Below are 18,750 nucleotides of genomic sequence, written 5' to 3'. Positions count from 1 at the left end.
GATGTAGCCATTGACAACGGTGATGCCCTACATACAGCTTGCCATAGAAAGGAGTGACAAATATTGGATAAAAGCAGTAGGAAAGCAGAGATTTAGAAGGAACATAGCACCTCCATACACCTATCTGAAATTCCTACCATTAAATTACATGTGTAACTCTATCTTTATTTTATTTTTATTATTTATTATTATTCGAAAAAACCAATAATCTCTTAATATAGTTGAATCCGCCTGACTGGGATTTACAAGATGACCATAGCTTGCTTCATACCAACAATCTCTATGGGATCGACCCTTACTCACGTAAGGTATTACTTGGACGACCTAGTACACTTGCTGGTTAGTTGTGCGGAGTTGTGACAAAGTGTGATTTATGTTTGAGAGCACCAAGTCTTTGGAGCCATTGTTGATGATCACAATTTCGTCCACCAACTACATTTGCCAGCTAGGCTTGATATTTGACCTCTCTGATGAAGATGGCTTCTAGGAGGGCTTGTATTTGTTCTTCGACCACTTGAGCTTGTTCAGGACTGAGTTTCTGCCTTCTTTGCTGAACAGGTCGAGATCCTGTGTATACTGACAATTTGGGCGCCATGAGCTCGGTATCTATCACGGGCATGTCGGAGGCTTTCTAGACAAAAAGGTCGGAATTTTCTTGTAGGAGCCTTATCAGCTTCTGCTTCAAGTCTTCTTTCAAATTGGCTCCTATGTTGGTATTTTTTCCGTCCTCTTGCCCGATCCACACTTATTCACTCTTCCCTCCGGGACTGTGGTTGCAATTCTTCTTTAGCTCGGATTCTCCCGAGCTCAATAGTATGAACCTCCTTGCCTTTACCTCTTAGGTTTAAGCTTTCATTGTAGCACTTTCTCGCCAGCTTCTGATCTCCCCTGATGGTTGTAATCCCCTCTGGTGTTGGAAATTTCATGCAAAGGTGGGGGGGGGGTGGATACCATTGCTCCAAGCCTATTTAAGATCGTTCTACCTATTAAGGCATTGTAGGTCGAGCCCACATCAACGACTATGAAGTAGATGCTTAGAGTTTTGGATTTCATTCACTTTCCAAAAGTCGTATGTAGGGGTATGAATCCTAGTGGTTTTATGGGTATGTCCCCCAATCCATATAGGGTATCAGGCTATGCCCTTAACTCCTTTTCATCCTGTCCCATCTTGTCAAATGTTGGTTTGAACAAGATGTTGGTCGAGCTCCCCTGATCCCCCAGGATTCTGTGTAGATGGGCATTGGCGAGAATCATGGTAATTACCACTGGATCGTCATGTCCGGGAACAATTCTTTGCCCATCTTCTTTAGTGAAAGAGATGGTTGGGAGGTCGGGCAAATTGTTTCCAACTTGGTAAACTTCCTTCAGATGTCTTTTGTGAGATGATTTGGTGAGTCCTCCTCCAGCGAACCCTCCCAAGATCATGTGTATATGTGTTTCCGGGGTCTGTGGTAGAGGATCTCTCTGATCTTCCTCATCTCGCTTCCTCTTACCATGATGGTCTGACCTTTCCATGAGATATCTATCAAGCCGACCTTCCCTGGCCAGCTTTTGTATCATATTTTTTTAGGTCGTAACAATCATTTGTTGAGTGCCCATATAGTTTGTGGTATTTACAGTATTCACTACGACTTTTTCCCCTTCTTATTCTTGATGGGTCGAGGGGGGGCAGCCTTTCAGTATGGCAAATTTCCCTATAAATGCCGACTAGGAAAACTCGTAGAGGAGTATAAGAGTGATATCTGTTGGGCCTTTCAGACCCAACCTCTTCCTTCTTCTTGGGCTGTCTCTCATTCTCCTTTGGTAGGTGAGGGTGCCCAGGTCTCCAGCTTGGCTCTCGTAGCCTAGCGTTTTACTCCATGTTGATGTACTTTTAAGCTCTTTCTTGTACATCACTCAAAGAAGTTGGATGCCTTTTCAAGATGGACTGGAAGAAGGGACCTTCTCAAAGTCCATTTACTAGGCCCATGATCACTGCTTCTGTAGGCAGATCTTGAATTTCTAGACACACCTTGTTGAATCTCTTCATGTAGTCTCTTAGAGGTTCTCCGATCTCCTGTTTTACTCCCAGAAGGCTTGGCGCGTGCTTGACTTTGTCCTTATGAATAGATGGTGGACGAAATTGTGATCACATAAATGTAGTATTCTTTGTTGTTGTATGGAATCATTATTGTGGCACTTATGTGTGGACACAACTCCGTTCAACTTAACCAGCAAGTGTACTGGGTCATCCAAGTAAAACCTTACGTGAGTAAGGGTCGATCCCACAGAGATTGTTGGTATGAAGCAAGCTATGGTCACCTTGTAAATCTCAGTTAGGCAGATTAAATTGGTTTATCATGAGTTCAAAAATTAATAATAAATAGAAGATAAAAGGGATAGAAATACTTATGTAAATCAATAGTGGAAATTTCAGATAGGCGTATGGAGATGCTGTGCTCCTCTTGAATCTCTACTTTCTTATTACATTCATCCAATCCTTCTTACTCCTTTCCATGGCAAGCTGTATGTAGGGCATCACCGTTGTCAATGGCTACATCCCATCCTCTCAGTGAAAATGTTCCTATGCTCTGTCACAGCACGGCTAATCATCTGTCGGTTCTCAATCAGGTTGGAATAGAATCCATTGATTCTTTTGCGTTTGTCATCACGCCCAGCCTTCAGGAGTTTGAAGCTCATCACAAGATTATGACCCATGGAAGCAAGCATGATTGAATGAAAAACAGTAGTAATTGCATTAATCCATCAAGACACAGCAGAGCTCCTCACCCCCAACCATGGGGTTTAGAGACTCATGCCGTGGAAGGTACACCAAGAAACATGTAAAGTGTCATGAGGTACAGATACAATGTCAAAAGATCCTATTAATAGTGAACTAGTAACCTAGGGTATACAGAAATGAGTAAATGACGTAAAAATCCACTTCTGGGTCCACTTAGTGTGTGCTTGGGCTCAGCATTGAAGCTTTCATGTGTAGAGACTTTTTCTGGAGTTAAACGCCAGCTTTTATGCCAGTTTGGGCGTTTAACTCCAATTTTTATGCCAGTTCCAGCGTTAAACGCTGGGAATTCTGAAGCTGATTTGCAACGCCGGTTTGCGCCATCAAATCTCGGACAAAGTATGGACTATTATACATTGCTGGAAAGCCCAGGATGTCTACTTTCCAACGCCGTTGAGAGCGTGCCAATTGGGCTTCTGTAGCTCCAGAAAATCCACTTCGAGTGCAGGGAGGTCAGAATCCAACAGCATCTGCAGTCCTTTTCAGCCTCTGAATCAGATTTTTGCTCAGGACCCTCAATTTCAGTCAGAAAATACCTGAAATCACAGAAAAACACACAAACTCATAGTAAAGTCCAGAAAAGTGAATTTTAACTAAAAACTAATAAAAATATAATAAAAACTAATTAAAATATAATAAAAAAATACTAAAAACAATGCCAAAAAGCGTATAAATTATCCGCTCATCACAACACCAAACTTAAATTGTTGCTTGTCCCCAAGCAACTGAAAATAAAAGTAGGATAAAAAGAAGAGAATATACTATAGACTCCAAAATATCAAGGAAACTCAGCTCCAATTAGATGAGTGGGACTAGTAGCTTTTTGCTTCCGAACAGTTTTGGCATCTCACTTTATCCTTTGAAGTTCAGAATGATTGGCATCTATAGGAACTCAGAACTCAGATAGTGTTATTGATTCTCCTAGTTAAGTATAATGATTCTTGAACATAGCTAGTGTATGAGTCTTGGCTGTGGCCCAAAGCACTCTGTCTTCCAGTATTACCACCGGATACATACATGCCACAGACACTTACTTGGGTGAACCTTTTCAGATTATGACCCAGCTTTGCTAGAGTCCCCAATTAGAGGTGTCCAGGGTTCTTAAGCACACTCTTTTTGCCTTGGATCACAACTTTGTTTCTTTCTTTCTTTTTCTTTCTATTTCTTCTCTTTTTTTTCGTTTTTTTTTGAATCACTGCTTTTTTTTTGCTTCAAGAATCAATTTGTTGATTTTTCCGATCCTCAATAACAGTTCTCTTTTTCCTCATTCTTTCAAGAGCCAACAATTTTAACATTCTCAAAACAACAAATTCAAAAGACATATGCACTGTTCAAGCATTCATTCGGAAAACAAAAATTATTGTCACCACATCAAACTAGTTTCAAAGATAAATTCGAAATCCTGTATTTCTTGTTCTTTTGTGATTAAAGCATTTTTCATTTAAGAGAGGTGATGGATTCATAGGACATTCATACCTTTAAGACATGAATTTTAAATTTTATTAATTATGAATTAAGAACAAGACTCAAAAATAGATATAACATGAGACTAGAAAAAAAATAGAAAACAAAAATTTAAATAGGCTCCTAATGATAGAGGTTTTCACAGAGTTAGGACTCAACAACCTTGATTTTGAGAAGTGGATGCTCCCTCAAATTGAGGGGAGAATTTTTGGCGTTCCAGTTCTTGAAGTTCACGCCCCTGCTTCTCTTGTTCCTTCAGCAATTTGCAGAGCATGCAGTTCTGATTCTGCTGTTCTTCCTTAAGTTTCTCCATAGTTTCTTGCAACTTGGTGATAGATGCTTCTAGGCTGGCCCAGTAGCCAATTTCAGGAAATTCATGGAGGAACTCCTGCGCCCTCCTTGTGATAGAGTTGTCTTGCATTTGTCCTTCCATTGACTTCTTGGCGATTGGATGTTCAATGGGTATGAATGCATCTACTCCCATCTTTACCCCAGCCTCTTTACAGAGCAAGGAGATCAAGCTTGGGTAAGCCAGTTTGGCTTCAGTGGAGTTCTTATTTGCAATTGTGTAGATCTCACAAGCAATCAGATGATGAACCTCCACTTCTTTTCCAAGCATAATGCAATGAATCATCACTGCTCTCTAGATAGTGACCTCAGAACGGTTGCTAGTGGGCAATATGGAACGCCCAATAAAGTCTAGCCAACCTCTTGCAATTGGTTTGAGGTCTCCCCTCTTGAGTTGGTTTGGGACACCCTTTGAATTGGTTATCCACTTAGTTCCAGGGAGGCATATGTCCTCTAGAACTTGATCCAACCCTTTATCTGCTCTCACCATTCTCCTATTAAAGGATTCAGGATCATCTTGCAGTTGAGGCAATTTGAAGATTTCTCTTATTTTGTCCAGATGGAAGTAGATAACTTTCCCTCTGACCATGGTTCTATAAGTATGGAAAGCAGTTCCAGTCATTCTCTGCTTATCTGTCAGCCACAGATTTGAGTAGAATTCCTGAACCATATTTCTTCCAACCTTTATCTCAGGGTTGGTTAGAACTTCCCATCCTCTGTTTCGAATTTGCTCTTGGATCCCCGGATATTCATCTTCCTTCAGATCAAATTTAACTTCCGGGATCACTGACCTCAGACCCATTATTTTGTGATAATGGTCTTCATGTTCTTTGGTTAAGAACTTCTCTTGATTCCAAAGATTCTTTGGATTATTCTCTTTCTTTCCTCTTAAATTGGTTTGTTTTCCTTTAGGAGCCATGATCTTAATGAATCTTGGCTTAGTGATCACGGAAAAGCACACCAAACTTAGAGGTTTGCTTGTCCTCAAGCAAAAGAAAGGAAAGAAGAGAGAGAGGAGAAGAGCAAATTCGAATGGTGTGGGGGAATGAGGAGGCCGAACGTGTTTTTATAAGGGGGGCAGATTTCGAAAAAATTGGAAGGAGATTTGAGAAGATATGGAGAGAATTTGAGAGAAGGGTGAGTTTTTGAACAAGATTTGGGATTGAATTGAGAGAGATTTGAAGAATGATTTTGATTTTTGAAGATTTGAAGGTGAATGATGAAAGGTTGAAATGTGTTTATGTAGAAAAGTATGGGTCAAAAAAAGAAAGTTTGAAAAAAATTTGATCGGAAAGCAAAATCTTGGTCCCCCACCTTTCTGGCGTTAAACGCCCAGAATGGCATCCATTCTGGCGTTTAACGCCCATTTGCTAGCCATTGTGGGCGTTTAACGCCCAGCCAGGTGCCCTGGCTGGCGTTAAACGCCAGAATCCCCTTTGTCACTGGGCATTTTGCTAAACGCCCAGGATGCTGCACACCTGGCGTTAAACTCCCAGAATGGTGCCCATTCTAGCGTTTAACGCCCAAAATGGCACCTTTACTGGTGTTAAACGCCCAGAATGGTGCCCATTCTGGCGTTTAACGCCCAAAGTACCCCTTACTGGCATTTTTTTGCCAGTAAGCTCTTTTTCTCTGTTTTTTTGCACCGAATCCTTCTATAACTCTGTGAATTCCTTCATTTTTGATACTTGCCCTTGTAGAAACAAAACATATAACCTGTTAATGACTGGGTTGCCTCCCAGCAAGCGCTTCTTTACTGTCTTTAGCTGGACCTTCACTGAGAATCACTCAAGTCTCAGTTTTGAGCATTCTTGCTCAAAATTGTTTTCAAGATAATGCTTGATCCTCTGTCCATTAACAATGAACTTTTTGTCAGACTCAGTATCCTGGAGCTCAACATATCCATATGGTGATACTCCTGTAATCACATATGGACCCCTCCACCGGGATTTAAGCTTTCCTGGGAACAATCTGAGCCTATAGTTGAAGAGCAGAACTTTTTGTCCTGGCTCAAAGACTCTGGTTGACAATTTCTTGTCATGCCACTTCTTTGCCTTTTCCTTATAAATTTTTGCATTTTCAAAGGCATTGAGTCTGAACTCCTCTAGCTCATTTAGCTGGAGCAATCTTTTTTCACCAGCTAACTGAGCATCCATGTTTAGGAACCTGGTTGCCCAATAGGCTTTATGTTCCAGTTCCACGGGCAGATGACAGGCCTTCCCATACACCAGTTGGTATGGAGAGGTTCCTATAGGAGTCTTGAATGCTGTTCTGTATGCCCACAGAGCATCATCCAAACTCTTTGCCCAATCCTTTCTTCAGGCTATCACAGTCCGTTCTAGGATTCTTTTTAGCTCTCTGTTAGAGACTTCAGCTTGCCCATTTGTCTGTGGATGATACGGAGTTGCCACTTTGTGGCTAATTCCATATCTAACCATAGCAGAGTATAGCTGTTTATTGCAGAAATGAGTGCCCCGTCACTGATTAGTACTCTGGGAACACCAAACCTGCTGAAGATGTGTTTCTGGAGGAATTTCAACACGGTCTTGGTATCATTAGTGGGTGTAGCAATTGCTTCTACCCACTTAGATACATAGTCCACTGCCACCAGAATGAAAGTGTTTGAGTATGATGGTGGGAATGGACCCATGAAATCAATTCCCCATATATCAAACAATTCAATCTCTAATATCCCTTGTTGAGGCATGGCATATCCGTGAGGCAAGTTACCAGTTCTTTGGCAACTGTCACAGTTACGCACAAACTCTCGGGCATCTTTATAGAGAGTAGGCCAGTAGAAGCCACATTGGAGGACTTTAGTAGCTGTTCGCTCACTTCCAAAATGTCCTCTATACTGTGATCCATGGCAGTGCCATAGGATCCTTTGTGCTTCTTCTCTGGGTACACATCTGCGGATCATTCCGTCTGCACATCTCTTAAAGAGATATGGCTCATCCCATAGGTAGTACTTGGCATCTGAAATTAATTTCTTTCTTTGCACTCTGCTGTACTCCTGGGGTATGAACCTCACAGCTTTATAATTTGCGATATCTGCAAACCATGGAGCTTCTTGAATGGCAAAGAGTTGCTCATCTAGGAAAGTCTCAGAGATCTCAGTAGAAGGGAGGGACGCCCCAGCTACTGGTTCTATTCGGGACAGATGATCAGCTATGGTGCACGAAATTGCAATCACACTTTTGCAACCCCGCAAAACTAACCAGCAAGTGCACTGGGTCGTCCAAGTAATACCTTACGTGAGTAAGGGTCGATCCCACGGAGATTGTCGGCTTGAAGCAAGCTATGGTTATCTTGTAAATCTTAGTCAGGATATCAGAAATTATCAGGATTGATTGTGAAAAGTAAAAGAACATGAAATCAGTACTTGTTTTGCAGTAATGGGGAACAGGTTGAGGTTTTGGAGATGCTCCATCTTCTGAATCTCTGCTTTCCTACTGTCTTCTTCTTCGAGCACGTAAGGCTCCTTCCATGGCAAGCTGTATGCAAGGGTTTCACCGTTGTCAGTGGCTACCTCCCATCCTCTCAGTGGAAATGTTCAACGCACCCTGTCACGGCACGGCTATCCATCTGTCGGTTCTCAATCAGGCCGGAATAGAATCCAGTGATTCTTTTGCGTCTGTTACTAACGCCCCGCCTTCAGGAGTTTGAAGCTCGTCACAGTCATTCAATCATTGAATCCTACTCAGAATACCACAGACAAGGTTTAGACCTTCCGGATTCTCTTGAATGCCACCATCAGTTCTAACTTATACCACGAAGATTCCGGTTAAATAATACAAGACATATCTACTTAATCTAAGGTAGAACGGAGGTGGTTTTCAGGCACACGTTCATAGTTGAGAATGATGATGATTGTCACGGATCATCACATTCATCCGATTTAAGAACAAGTGATATCTTAGAATGGAAGCAAGCATGATTGAATGAAAAACAGTAGTAATTGCATTAATCCATCAAGACACAGCAGAGCTCCTCACTCCCAACCATGGGGTTTAGAGACTCATGCCGTGGAAAGTACACAAAGAAACGTGTAAAGTATCATGAGGTACAGATACAATGTCAAAAGATCCTATTAATAGTGAGCTAGTAACCTAGGGTATACAGAAATGAGTAAATGACATAAAAATCCACTTCTGGGTCCACTTGGTGTGTGCTTGGGCTGAGCACTGAAGCTTTTCGTGTGTAGAGACTCTTTCTGGAGTTAAACGCCAGCTTTCATGCCAGTTTGGGCGTTTAACTCCAAGTTTTTTGCCAGTTCCAGCGTTAAACGCTGGAATTTCTGAGGCTGATTTTCCACGCCGGTTTGGGCCATCAAATCTCGAGAAAAGTATGGACTATTATACATTGCTGGAAAGCCCAGGATGTCTACTTTCCAATGACGTTAAGAGCGCGCCAATTGGGCTTCTGTAGCTCCAGAAAATCCACTTCGAGTGCAGGGAGGTCAGAATCCAACAGCATCTACAGTCCTTTTCAGTCTCTGAATCAGATTTTTGCTCAGGACCCTCAATTTCAGCCAGAAAATACCTGAAATCACAGAAAAACACACAAACTCATAGTAGAGTCCAGAAAAGTGAATTTTAACTAAAAACTACTAAAAATATACTAAAAACTAATTAAATTATACTAAAAAATACCAAAAACAATGCCAAAAAGCGTATAAATTATCCGCTCATCACAACACCAAACTTAAATTGTTGCTTGTCCCCAAGCAACTGAAAATCAAAGTAGGATAAAAAGAAGAGAATATACTATAGACTCCAAAACATCAAGGAAACTTAGCTCCAATTAGATGAGCGGGACTAGTAGCTTTTTGCTTCCGAACAGTTTTGGCATCTCACTTCATCCCTTGAAGTTCAGAATGATTGGCATCTATAGGAACTCAGAACTCAGATAGTGTTATTGATTCTCCTAGTTAAGCATAATGATTCTTGAACATAGCTAGTGTATGAGTCTTGGTTGTGGCCCAAAGCACTCTGTCTTCCAGTATTACCACCCGGATACATACATGCCACAGACACATAATTGGGTGAACCCTTTCAGATTGTGACTCAGCTTTGCTAGAGTCCCCAATTAGAGGTGTCCAGGGTTCTTAAGCACACTCTTTTTGCCTTGGATCACAACTTTATTTCTTTCTTTTCTCTCTTTTTTTTTCGAAAATTATTTTTTTTTGTATTCACTGCTTTTTCTTGCTTCAAGAATCAATCTGATGATTTTTTAGATCCTCAATAACAGTTCTCTTTTTTTCTCATTCTTTCAAGAGCCAACAATTTTAACATTCTCAAAACAACAAATTCAAAAGACATATGCACTGTTCAAGCATTCATTCGGAAAACAAAAATTATTGTCACCACATCAAACTAATTCAACTAGTTTCAAGGATAAATTTCGAAATCCTGTACTTCTTGTTCTTTTGTGATTAAAGCATTTTTCATTTAAGAGAGGTGATGGATTCATAGGACATTCATAGCTTTAAGACATGATCTTTAAATTTTATTAATTATGAATTAAAAACAAGACTCAAAAATAGATATAAGATGAGACTAGAAAATAAAAATAGAAAACAAAAATTTAAATAGGCTCCTAATGATAGAGGTTTTCACAGAGTTAGGACTCAAGAACCTTGATTTTGAGAAGTGGATGCTCCCTCAACTTGAGATGAGAGCTTTTGGCATTTCAACTCTTGGAGTTCACGCCCCTGCTTCTCTTGTTCCTTCAGCAATTTGCAGAGCATGCAGTTCTGATTCTGCTGTTCTTCCTTCAGTTGCTCCATAGTTTCTTGTAACTTGATGATGGATGCTTCTAGGCTGGTCCAGTAGTCAATTTTAGGGAATTCAAGGAGGAATTCCTGCGCCCTCCTCTTGATAGAGTTGTCTTGCATTTGTCCTTCCATTGACTTCTTGGTGATTGGATGTTCAATGGGTATGAATTCATCTACTCCCATCTTTACCCCAGCCTCTTTACAGAGCAAGGAGATCAAGCTTGGATAAGCCAATTTGGCTTCAGTGGAATTCTTATTTGCAATTGTGTAGATCTCACAAGCAATCACATGATGATCCTCCACTTCTTTTCCAAGCATAATGCAATGAATCATCACTGCTCTCTTGATAGTGACCTCAGAACGGTTGCTAGTGGGCAGTATGGAACGCCCAATAAAGTCTAGCCAACCTCTTGCAATTGGTTTGAGGTCTCCCCTCTTGAGTTGGTTTGGGATACCCTTTGAATTGGTTATCCACTTAGTTCCAGGGAGGCATATGTCCTCTAGAACTTGATCCAACCCTTTATCTGCTCTCACCATTCTCCTATTAAAGGATTCAGGATCATCCTGCAGTTGAGGCAGTTTGAAGATTTCTCTTATTTTGTCCAGATGGAAGTACATAACTTTCCCTCTGACCATGGTTCTGTAAGTATGGTAAGCAGTTCCAGTCATTCTCTGCTTATCTGTTAGCCACAGATTTGAGTAGAATTCCTGAACCATATTCCTTCCAACCTTTATCTCAGGATTGGTTAGAACTTCCCATCCTCTATTTCGAATTTGCTCTTGGATCCCCGGATATTCATCTTCTTTCAGATCAAATTTAACTTCCGGGATCACTGACCTCAGACCCATTATTTTGTGATAATGGTCTTCATGTTCTTTGGTTAAGAACTTCTCTTGATTCCAAAGATTCTTTGGATTATTCTCTTTCTTTCCTCTTAAATTGGTTTGTTTTCCCTTAGGAGCCATGATCTTGATGAATCTTGGCTTAGTGATCACGGAAAAGCACACCAAACTTAGAGGTTTGCTTGTCCTCAAGCAAGATAAAGGAAAGAAGAGAGAGAGGAGAAGAGCAAATTCGAATGGTGTGGGGGAATGAGGAGGCCGAACATGTTCTTATAAGGGGAGAGGAGATTTCGAAAAAAATTGAAAGGAGATTTGAGAAGATATGGAGAGAATTTGAGAGAAGGGTGAGTTTTTGAATAAAATTTGGGATTGATTTGAGAGATTTGAAGAATGACTTTTGATTTTTGAAGATTTGAAAGTGAATGATGAAAGGTTGGGATGTATTTATGTAGAAAAGTATGGGTAAGAAAAGGAAAATTTAAAAAAATTTGATTGAAAATCAAAATCTTGGTCCCCCCACCTTTCTAGCGTTAAACGCCCAGAATGGCATCCATTTTGGCGTTTAACGCCCATTTGTTGCCCATTGTGGGCGTTTAACGCCCAGCCAGGTGCCCTGGCTGGCGTTAAACGCCAGAATTCCCTTTATCACTGGGCATTTTTCTAAACGCCCAGGATGCTGCACACCTGGCGTTAAACGCCCAGAATGGTGCCCATTCTGGCGTTTAACGCCCAAAATGGCACCCTTACTGGCGTTAAACGCCCAGAATGATGCCCATTCTGGCGTTTAACGCCCAAAATGCCCCTTACTGGCGTTTTTTCGCCAGTAAGCTCTTTTTCTCTGCTTTTTGCACTGAATCCTTCTGTAACTCTGTGAATTCCTTCATTTTTGATACTTGCCTTTGTAAAAACAAAACATATAACCTGCTAATGACTGGGTTGCCTCCCAGCAAGCGCTTCTTTACTGTCTTTAGCTGGACCTTTTCTGAGAATCACTCAAGTCTCAGTTTTGAGCATTCCTGCTCAAAATTGCTTTCAAGATAATGCTTGATTCTCTGTCCATTAACAATGAACTTTTTGTTAGAATCAATATCCTGAAGCTCAACATATCCATATGGTGACACTCCTGTAATCACATACGGACCCCTCCACCGGGATTTGAGTTTTCCTGGAAACAATCTGAGCCTAGAGTTGAAGAGCAGAACTTTTTGTCCTGGCTCAAAGACTCTGGATGACAACTTCTTGTCATGCCACTTCTTTGCCTTTTCCTTATAAATTTTTGCATTTTCAAAGGCATTGAGTCTGAACTCCTCTAGCTCATTTAGCTGGAGCAATCGTTTTTCACCAGCTAACTGAGCATCCATGTTTAGGAATCTGGTTGCCCAGTATGCTTTATGTTCCAATTCCACGGGCAGATGACAGGCCTTCCCATACACCAGTTGGTATGGAGAGGTTCCTATAGGAGTCTTGAATGCTGTTCTGTACGCCCACAGAGCATCATCCAAGCTCTTTGCCCAATCCTTTCTTCGGGCTATCACAGTCCGTTCCTGGATTCTTTTTAGCTCTCTGTTAGAGACTTCAGCTTGCCCATTTGTCTGTGGATGATACGGAGTTGCCACTTTGTGGCTAATTCCATATCTAACCATAGTAGAGTATAGCTGTCTATTGCAGAAATGAGTGCCCCCGTCACTGATTAGTACTCTGGGAACACCAAATCTGCTGAAGATGTGTTTCTGGAGGAATTTCAGCACGGTCTTGGTATCATTAGTGGGTGTAGCAATTGCTTCTACCCACTTAGATACATAGTCCACTGCCACCAGAATGTAAGTGTTTGAGTACGATGGTGGGAATGGACCCATGAAGTCAATTCCCCATACATCAAACAATTCTATCTCTAATATCCCTTGTTGAGGCATGGCATATCCGTGAGGCAAGTTACCAGCTCTTTGGCAACTGTCACAGTTACGCACAAACTCTTGGGCATCTTTATAGAAAGTAGGCCAGTAGAAGCCACATTGGAGGACTTTAGTGGCTGTTCGCTCACTTCCAAAATGTCCTCCATACTGTGATCCATGGCAGTGCCATAGGATCCTTTGTGCTTCTTCTCTGGGTACACATCTGCGGATCATTCCGTCTGCACATCTCTTAAAGAGATATGGTTCATCCCAGAGGTAGTACTTGGCATCTGAAATTAATTTCTTTCTTTGCACTCTGCTGTACTCTTGGGGTATGAACCTCACAGCTTTATAATTTGCAATATCTGCAAACCATGGAGCTTCCTGAATGGCAAAGAGTTGCTCATCTGGGAAGGTCTCAGAGATCTCAGTAGAAGGGAGGGACGCCCCAGCTACTAGTTCTATTCGGGACAGATGATCAGCTACTTGGTTCTCTGTCCCTTTTCTGTCTCTTATTTCTATATCAAACTCTTGCAGAAGCAACACCCATCTTATAAGCCTGGGTTTTGAATCCTGCTTTGTGAGTAAGTATTTAAGAGCAGCATGGTCAGTGTACATAACCACTTTGGATCCTACTAGATAGGATCTAAACTTGTCAATGGCATAGACCACTGCAAGTAACTCTTTTTCTGTGGTTGTGTAATTCTTCTGTGTGTCATTTAGAACACGGCTAGCATAATAAATGACGTGCAGAAGCTTGTTTTGCCTCTGTCCCAACACTGCACCAATGGCATGGTCACTGGCATCACACATTAGTTCAAATGGCAATGTCCAATCTGGTGCAGAGATGACTGGTGCTGTGACCAGCTTAGCTTTCAGGGTCTCAAATGCCTACAGACACTGTGTGTCAAACACAAATGGTGTGTCAGCAGCTAGCAGGTTACTCAAAGGTTTTGCAATTTTCGAAAAATCCTTTATAAACCTTCTGTAGAATCCTGCATGCCCCAGAAAGCTTCTGATTGCCTTAACATTGGCAGGTGGTGGTAATTTTTCAATTACCTCTACCTTTGCCTTATCCACCTCTATTCCCCTGTTTGAAATTTTGTGCCCAAGGACAATTCCCTCAGTCACCATAAAGTGACATTTCTCCCAGTTTAAAACCAGGTTAGTCTCTTGGCACCTTTTCAGGACAAGTGCTAGGTGGTTAAGGCAGGAGCTGAATGAGTCTCCATACACTGAGAAGTCATCCATGAAGACTTCCAGGAATTTCTCCACCATGTCAGAGAAGATGGATAGCATGCATCTCTGAAAGGTTGCAGGAGCATTACACAGACCAAAAGGCATCCTCCTGTAGGCAAACACGCCAGAAGGGCAAGTAAATGCTGTTTTCTCTTGGTCCTGAGGATCTACTGCAATTTGGTTGTAGCCTGAAAAGCCATCCAAAAAGCAGTAATAATCATGACCAGCTAGTCTTTCTAGCATTTGGTCTATGAATGGTAAAGGGAAATGATCCTTTCTGGTGGCTGTATTGAGCCTTCTGTAGTCAATACACATACGCCACCCTGTGACTGTTCTTGTAGGAACCAGTTCATTTTTTTCATTATGAAGCACTGTCATGCCTCCCTATTTGGGGACAACTTGGACAGGGCTCACCCAGGGGCTACCAGAAATAGGATAAATAATCCCAGCCTCTAGTAATTTAGTGACCTCTTTCTGCACCACCTCCTTCATGGCTGGATTTAGCCTCCTTTGTGGTTGGACCACTGGTTTGGCATTATCCTCCAACAGGATCTTGTGCATGCATCTAGCTAGGCTAATGCCCTTAAGATCACTTATGGACCACCCAAGAGCTGTCTTGTGTGTCCTTAGCACTTGAATCAGTGCTTCCTCTTCCTGTGGATTTAAAGCAGAGCTTATAATCACTGGAAAAGTGTCACCCTCTCCCAGAAATGCATACTTCAGGGATGGTGGTAGTGGTTTGAGTTCAGGTTTGGGAGGCTTATCCTCCTCCTGAGGAATTTTCGAAAATTCCTTTGTTTCCACTGATTCTTCTTGATCAGGTTGAGCATCCTTGAAGATGTCCTCAAGCTCTGATTCTAGGCTTTCAGTCATATTGACCTCTTCCACCAGAAAGTCAATAATGTCAGCGTCCATGCAGTCATTTGGTGTGTCTGGATGCTGCATAGCTTTTACAGCATTCAACTTGAACTCATCCTCATTGACTCTCAGGGTTACTTCCCCTTTTTGTACATCAATGAGAGTTCGTCCAGTTGCTAGGAAAGGTCTTCCTAGAATGAGAGTTGCACTCTTGTGCTCCTCCATTTCCAGCACCACAAAGTCAGTTGGAAAGGTGAATGGCCCAACCTTGACAATCATGTCCTCTATTATGCCTGATGGATATTTAATGGAGCCATCAGCAAGTTGGAGGCATATCCGGGTTGGTTTGACTTCTTCAGTCATCCTAAGCTTTCTGATAGTGGATGCAGGTATTAGATTGATGCTTGCTCCAAGATCACACAGGGCTGTCTTGGTGCAAGCACCTTCTAATGTGCATGGTATCATAAAGCTTCCTGGATCTTGAAGCTTTTCTGGTAAGCTTTTCAGAATGACTGCACTGCATTCTTCAGTGAGAAACACTTTTTCAGTTTCTCTCCAATCCTTCTTATGACTTAAGATTTCTTTCATGAACTTAGCATAAGAAGGTATTTGCTCAAGTGCCTCTGCAAATGGAATCTTTATTTCAAGAGTCCTTAGATAGTCTGCAAAGCGGGCAAAGTGCTTATCCTGTTCCGCTTGGCGGAGTTTTTGAGGATAAGGCATCTTGGCTTTATATTCTTCAACCTTAGATGCTGCAGGTTTATTCCTTACAGAAGTGGTTGAAGAAGCCTTGTTAGAGGGATTACTGTCAGCACTCTCAGGTGTCTGATCTTCCCTTGGCGTCTGAACGCCAGGATTGGGTGGAAAATGGGCATTTAACGCCAACTTTTCCCCCTTTTTTGGCGTTTGAACGCCAGAACTGGGCAGGGAATGGGCGTTTAACGCCAGCTTTCCCCCCTTTTCTGGCTTTTGAACGCCAAAAGTGTTCCTCTCTGGGCTCTTACTATCCTCAAAGGGATTTTGAACAGTGGTTTGGTTATCCTCTGTCAATTGTTCCTTATTCGGCTTCTTGCTCTTTTGAGCAGTGTTATTCAGTGTCTTCCCACTCCTCAGTTGAATTGCTTGACATTCCTCTATTATCTGTTTAGATATTTGCTGTTTTGCTTGATTCAACTGCAATTCTATGTTCTTGTTAGCAACTTTAGTTTCATAGAGCATCTCTTTAAATTCTGCTAACTGTTCTGTCATCAGGAGCAATTGTTGATTAAGCTCAATCATCTGTTCTTGAGGATTAGGATCAGTGACTACTGCCATGACTTCCTCTTTTGGAGAGAACGCATTGCTAGAGTAAAAATATTGGTTTCTAGCAACAGTGTCTGTAAGCTCTTGAGCCTCTTCAATTGTCTTCCTCATGTGGATAGATCCACCAGCTGAGTGGTCTAAAGACATCTGAACTTTTTCTGTAAGCCCATAGTAAAAGATGTCTAACTGTACCCACTCTGAAAACATTTCAGAGGGGCATTTTCTTAGCATACCTCTATACCTCTCCCAGGCATTATAAAGGGATTCATTATCCTCTTGTTTAAAGCCTTGGATGTCCAGCCTTAGCTGTGTCATCCTCTTTGGAGGGTAAAAGTGATTCAGGAATTTGTCTGATAACTGTTTCCATGTTTTTATGCTTGCTGTAGGTTGGTTATTCAACCACCTTTTAGCTTGATCTTTTACAGCAAATGGAAACAGTAATAGTCTGTAGACATCCTGATCCACCTCTTTATCATGTACTGTGTCAGCAATTTGTAAGAACTGTGCCAGAAACTCAGTAGGTTCTTCCTGTGGAAGACCGGAATACTGGCAATTTTGCTGCACTATGATAATGAGTTGAGAATTTAGCTCAAAGCTGCTTGCTTTGATGGGAGGTGTACAGATGCTACTCCCATATGCAGCTATAATGGGGTTAGCATATGACCCCAGAGTCCATCTGGACTGTTCAATTCCACTTAGGTCCATGATGGAGAAAGGGAATACGATATGAATTGCAGATAGATAAATTTTGTTTTTTTTTTTGAATTAACCGAAAAAAAGAAAATGAAACAAAAGGAAATTAAAATAAAAATTCGAAAATTAAAAAGAAAACAAGATCAAAGCAAATTGAGAACTGAATCAATTAGTTAATTAAAAAGATTTTGAAAATAGCAATTAAAAAGATATGATTGAAAAATTTTTATGAAAAAGATTTGATTTTTGAAAGGAGGAAAGAGAAAAACAACAAAATGACACCAAACTTAAAATTTTTAGAAAATCAAACACTAATTTTCGAAAATTTTTAAGGAAAAAACACAAAGAGGACACCAAACTTAGAATTTTTAAAGATAAAAAAGAAACTAAGGACATGCAAATTCGAAAATTAAAAGAAAAGCAAAAGCATGCAATTGACACCAAACTTAAAATATGAAACTAGACTCAACTAAAAGACTCTAAACCAACAAAAACAAAACAAATCCTAATCTAAGCAACAAGATAAGCCATCAGTTGTCCAAACTCAACAATCCCCGGCAACGGCGCCAAAAACTTGGTGCACGAAATTGCAATCACACTTTTGCAACCCCGCACAACTAACCAGCAAGTGCACTGGGTCGTCCAAGTAATACCTTACGTGAGTAAGGGTCGATCCCACGGAGATTGTCGGCTTGAAGCAAGCTATGGTTATCTTGTAAATCTTAGTCAGGATATCAGAAATTATCAGGATTGATTGTGAAGAGGAAAAGAACATGAAATCAGTACTTGTTTTGCAGTGATAGAGAACAGGTTGAGGTTTTGGAGATGCTCCATCTTCTGAATCTCTGCTTTCCTACTGTCTTCTTCTTCAAGCACGCAAGGCTCCTTCCATGGCAAGCTGTATGAAAGGGTTTCACCGTTGTCAGTGGCTACCTCCCATCCTCTCAGTGGAAATGTTCAACGCACCCTGTCACGGCACGGCTATCCATCTGTCGGTTCTCAATCAGGCCGGAATAGAATCCAGTGATTCATTTGCGTCTGTCACTAACGCCCGGCCCTCAGGAGTTTGAAGCTCGTCACAGTCATTCAATCATTGAATCCTACTCAGAATACCACGGACAAGGTTTAGACCTTCCGGATTCTCTTGAATGCCGCCATCAGTTCTAGCTTATACCACGAAGATTCCGATTAAAGAATCCAAGAGATATCTACTCAATCTAAGATAGAACGGAGGTGGTTGTCAGGCACACGTTCATAGTTGAGAATATGATGAGTGTCACGGATCATCACATTCATCCGGGTTAAGAACAAGTGATATCTTAGAATGGAAGCAAGCATGATTGAATGAGAAACAGTAGTAATTGCATTAATCCATCAAGACACAGCAGAGCTCCTCACCCCCAACGATGGGGTTTAGAGACTCATGCTGTAAAAGGTACAATGAGAAACGTGTAAAGTGTCATGAGGTACAGATACAATGTCAAAAGATCCTATTAATAGTAAACTAGTAACCTAGGGTATACAGAAATGAGTAAATGACCCAAAAATTCACTTCT

This window comes from Arachis hypogaea, chromosome 7 (genome assembly GCF_003086295.3).
Source record: "Arachis hypogaea cultivar Tifrunner chromosome 7, arahy.Tifrunner.gnm2.J5K5, whole genome shotgun sequence".
In the NCBI taxonomy this organism is placed as follows: Eukaryota; Viridiplantae; Streptophyta; class Magnoliopsida; order Fabales; family Fabaceae; genus Arachis; species Arachis hypogaea.
The sequence above is the reverse complement of the archived record's forward strand: the minus strand, read 5'-3'. Positions refer to the sequence as shown.